The sequence below is a fragment of the Nematolebias whitei genome, chromosome 6 (genome assembly GCF_014905685.2).
Source record: "Nematolebias whitei isolate Nwh7 chromosome 6, NemWhi1, whole genome shotgun sequence".
Taxonomy (NCBI): Eukaryota; Metazoa; Chordata; class Actinopteri; order Cyprinodontiformes; family Rivulidae; genus Nematolebias; species Nematolebias whitei.
Window position 1 is genome coordinate 50,347,244 of NC_056503.1, and position 5,396 is coordinate 50,352,639.

The following is a 5,396-nucleotide window of genomic DNA, read 5'->3' on the forward strand; positions in this document are numbered from 1 at the left end:
ATCCATCCATCCATCCATCCATCCATCCATCCATCCATCCATCCATCCTTTCCTGCTTATCAAAGATCAGGTCACGTTGCAATAGCCTTCTCCAGCTCAACTGGAGGAGGACTCTCTGGATCTCTGGCACATCCAGAGAGTCCTGGTTCCTCTCAGTGGGGTATGACTCAAACAACTTGGACTGGAATGTGTATTGAAGGTTTCCTAACCAACCTCAACTGAATCAGAGTAGAGGAGCAGTGACTCCAAGCTCTTCACCTCATCCCCGAGGGTCTGACCACTCTGTGGCACATTTCAGCCCCAGCTTCATTCTTTAAATCTTTACCTAAAGTTCATGACCACTGGTGATAATTTAGCTCAGCTCATGGGTAAACTGAAACTTTCAGTTCTGTTTTTTTCTCCACAACAGATTGGTACATTGTCTGCATGACTGCATTGTTTCAATCTATCTTCTGCTCCAGTCAAATGAAATGTTTGACTTGTGTTCAATTGTCTCAGTTCTGAAAAGAGGTCTTGACTGTCAGTCCTTTTTCCAGAATTAATAATCTGACAACTAGCAGAGTCTTGCTCAGGTACTTAAATAATCTATTTTCCAGGAACAATTAATCATTTGCATTTTTTTATTTGAATTTAATCACTGTTTGGAGATGTTGTTGCCATCCATACAGTTACCGAACGTGAAACTGTTGTGTTCCTTTAATGTCAGCCTTCTTGATTGTTAACAAAATGAGTGTCTGTGATACATGTTTTTGTCTCGTTGTATGAAGTGAAAAAGAACACTAGCGCAGATGTGTCGGCTCAGTTACACCCGAGGCTCAGCCTGAAATGGTAACGAGGGTTTCTCCCAAAGCTTTCAATTAAAACTAAGCCCTCAGCTTAGAAATACACTGTCAGAGCCAGGTTCATGCATCGTCAGAATGACAAGTTGCACGTTTCTTCAGCTGCGCAGAGTGAATGCAGACAGCAGCGTCAGGTGCTTGCTCCAGGTTAGAAGGAGGGGTTTGGTTTCAGGGTAACACAAAGTCGATTTCTTAGTGAAGCAGAGCAACATATACAACAAAAATACTGCATCAAACGCCCGTCAACAAACTATTATACAGCAATTTACAGAAATGGCCCAGACAAAGATCTTCTGTAACATTTGTCCTTCATTTGTGACCTTGACCTTGAAATTGGGGTGATGAAATTGTTATGCAATATGCTGTCTAGTGATGATAAAAACTGTACGTGTATCAACTGTCTTTAAATTATTTTTAGTAGATCAGATGTTCTGGGCAGGACAATCAATGATTTTGTATGACATTTGACCTTGATATATGACCTTTAAATTGAATCTGTTGTGATGAAAAGATTATGCAGCACCCTGTCTACAAAAATCTTGAAAAGTTTTGTTAAATGTTCCTGTTCAGAACAGAAGTTTTGGTTTGATCAAGACAATATCTTGTTTTAATGTTGACCTTGATTTGTGACCTTGAAGCTGGTGTGATGAAAAGTAAACAGGACGCTCCGTCTGGTGGTGATGCGTATGTTTGTGAAGTTTCATTAAATTATCTTGAGCAGATCAGAAGGTATGGCCCAGACAAGAGAAGCTTTATGAACTAACCTGTATAAATAAAGGTTGAATGGATGAACATGTTGACGGTTGAAATTAAATACATTCATTTGTGGCGTGACGATGATGACACCCCCACCACCAGAACAGTGGCTCAGTTGGTAGAGCTGTTCCCTCTCAGCGAGGCCACCGGTTCAAATCCTGGCCTGGAGTCTTTCTGTGTGGAGTTAGCATGTTCTCTCCGTGGTGCGTGGGTTTTCTCCGGGTACTCCTGTTTCCTCCCACAGACCAAAAACATGCATGTTAGACTGATTGGTGACTCTAAATTGTCTGTAGGTGAGAGAGTGAATGGTTGTTTGTCTCTATGTGTCCCTGTGATGGACTGGAGACCTGTCCATGTGTCCCTGTGATGGACTGGAGACCTGTCCAGGTGTCCCTGTGATGGACTGGAGACATGTCTAGGTGTCCCTGTGATGGACTGGAGACCTGTTCAGGTGTCCCTGTGATGGACTGGAGACCTGTCTAGGTGTCCCTGTGATGGACTGGAGACATGTCTAGGTGTCCCTGTGGTGGACTGGAGACCTGTTCAGGTGTCCCTGTGATGGACTGGAGACCTGTCTAGGTGTCCCTGTGATAGACTGGAGACATGTCCAGGTGTCCCAGTGATGGACTGGAGACCTGTTCAGGTGTCCCTGTGATGGACTGGAGACATGTCCAGGTGTCCCTGTGATGGACAGGAGACATGTTCAGGTGTCTCCAACCTCTCGCACAGTGACTGTTGGATATGGGCACCAATGACCCAAAAAGGCAGAAGCAGGTAAAGATACTGGACGGATGGACAGATGGACGGCCAGACGGATGGACGACGATGACGACAATAATAAAGAGAAAAAGGTTCAGTGTAAACCTGCTGTAACTACTTTACAGTCTGTGTTTAATATTCCCTAAAAGACCCTTATTGGATCTTTACTGGTAAAGTTGATTTGTTTATTTCATAAAAGGCAGTTTCAACTGGTAAAATCCAACCACAGTTTTTTTTTTTTTTTGATTTACCAGTTTTTATAAAAAAGCACATGACTTATAGATGCTGAGTTGCTTCAGTTATAATTTCCTGTGAGTGTAAAAGTTAAACCACAGGGATCCTGTCCTAATAATAGTAGACTGTGTCACCACGGGACCAAACAAAAGCAAAAACAGTTTCTGTCTCCGAAGCAACTCAGAGATCACGGAGAGGTAAAGCTGAGACTCGTGCCACCCCATAAAAAGCCCCCTCTTTAGAGAAACGGTGCTTGGCGTGCACTGACAGTATGCATTATTCAACGCTGAAGGTGCCACCTCAGGGTGCATTCTGGGAATACATCACTGTCAATCTTGTCTAGCTAACGGGAAGAGAATTGGCACACAACTATAGAAATACAATACAAACAGACAGAATAAAATAAACTGACGGGGAGTTTAAAAAATACAGTTGTGTTAAAACAAAATAATTTCTGCTCACTGTCCATATGAATAAATTAATATGGGGACACCTCTCTGCAGATTCTTTATCTCATTATAAAACAGGACCAGAGACATAAACACTTCACTTTATCATTTCACCATTGATGCACTGTCTTTACTGCAAACTGCTGGTGACAAAGAGCCTAAAGATCCAATTAAAATGTTCTTCTTTAGGTTGTTTTTCACAAACTGACAGAACCCATCCATCCTTTAAGTTGAAGAGCCAGAGGTAAATGTTTTACCTGACTTATGGTTCTAGCAAGTTTTGTATTTTCCTTGTATCTTTTGAATATCTTCAGTATTATTTTTACGAGGGTCAAAATTAAGAAAAAAAAGCGTTTTGAAGAAACACTGATTCTAACAAAGTTAAATCAGGTCCTCTGGACAGAACTGTCTGTTTCCTTCACCAACATGTCCATTCAGGTCTGATCCCATCACCACTCTCTCCTCCCTGGGAATACTCTCTATCACTTCATCCAGATCTTTACAAAATGTATCTTTCTCCTCCACATCACATCCAACCTGTGGAGCATAGCCACGGCAACATTTAGCATCAGACCTTATACTTCTACCTTCAGACACTTCACCCTATCTGACACTCTTTTCACCTCTACTACATTTTTTCTTGATAAACTCTCTAGGCAATAAGTATTTGGATACATTTAACATGTTACCTCTCCATCAATCTGGTTTCAGGAAACAACACAGCACGACTGCTTTGTTGAAGGTTTTTAATGACGTTGTTGAAGCACTGGATGCTAAGGATTATTGTGCTGCACTTAGACCTGTCCAAATCTTTTGACACTGTGGGTCATAACATCTTGTGTCATAAGCTCTCAAAAATTGGTTCCTCAGAACACACCATTGGTTGGTTCTCTAATTATCTCTCAGATTGGAGACAATGTTTTCAACATAATGGTATTGCCTCCAGTTACCAAACGGTTAAAAATGGTGTACCGCAAGGTTCAGTCTTAGGTCCCACCCTCTTCACAATCTACAAAGTACATAAGTCATATCATTCCTGATGCATCTTTACACTTCTATGCCGACAACACAGTAGTTTACTGTTGAGCTGGAACAGTTGCTTAGGTTTTCCAGCTCTTGCAATCTGCTTTCAACATTATCCAGTCAGATTTGTTCCATCTCAAACTTGTGCTAAATGTGGATAAAACCAAAGGGATGTTGTTTTCAAACAGGAAGTCAGTCCCAGCAGTTCTTCCTTCTATCTTATATTCGAATGGTGTCCCTATTGAGTTTGTAAATTCTTATAAATAGGTTTCTTGGTTGATTTGCATCTCTCTTTTAAGCCTCACGTCAAAAAAGAAACTGAAAGTTAAACTGGGTTTCTTTTTCAGAAATAGATCCTGTCTAAGTCTGAATGCTAGAAAACGCCTTGTATCTGTGACTTTCCTTCCCTCCATTGATTATGGTGACATTATTTAGACGAACGCTCCTACAAGAACCCTGCAGATGTTGGATGCTGCAGATGTTGGATGCTGCAGATGTTGGATGCTGCAGATGTTGGATGCTGCAGATGTTGGATGCTGTCTATCATGGTGCACTAAGATTCATAACTGGCTGTAACTACCGTACCCACCACTGTACCCAGTATTCACTGGTTAACTGGTCACCATTAACTTCACGCAGACTCTCTCACTGGTACATTTTCATCTTTAAGTCACTTCTTGGTCTGTTGCCTTCATACATCTCCTCCTACATGTCTCTGTGTGAGTGCAGCTACAGCGTGCGCTCTCAGGACATCATTACCTGCAGTGTTCCCTCAGTGAGGACTGAACTAGACAAAAGGACCTTCTCCTACTCCGCTACCATTTCCTGGAATATCTTGCAAAAAGATCTGAAGTTCTTGACCTCTCTAAGTGGCTTCAAACATCTGCTAAGTTCATGGCAAAAAAACACACAGACATGTTCCTGTTTTTAGTATTTTACAGAGGTTTATCATGTAGCTGTTTTTGTCTTGTTTTTTTGCAGTTTTTTGTTTAGTTTTTATTTCATTTCCTCTATTTACTTTTCATTTCATATGCTTTATATGACTATTATTGTTTGTTCATTTTCTGTTCTTTGTTAAAACAGTTCTCTTTTGTAAATGAGTCCACATGGGTCAATGAGACTAACTTGTATAAATAATGGTTGAATTAAAAAAACAAGCCAACTCCTCCTTCAGGACGACCTCTACTCCATTTCTCTTTTTATCCACACCATGTAAAACAGTTTAAAAACATGATCCAATGCTGCGAACCTTGTTGCCCTTCCACTTGGTCTCTTGGACATATAAAACATCTACCTTCCTTCTCTGCATCATGTCATCCAGCTCTCTACCTTCCTT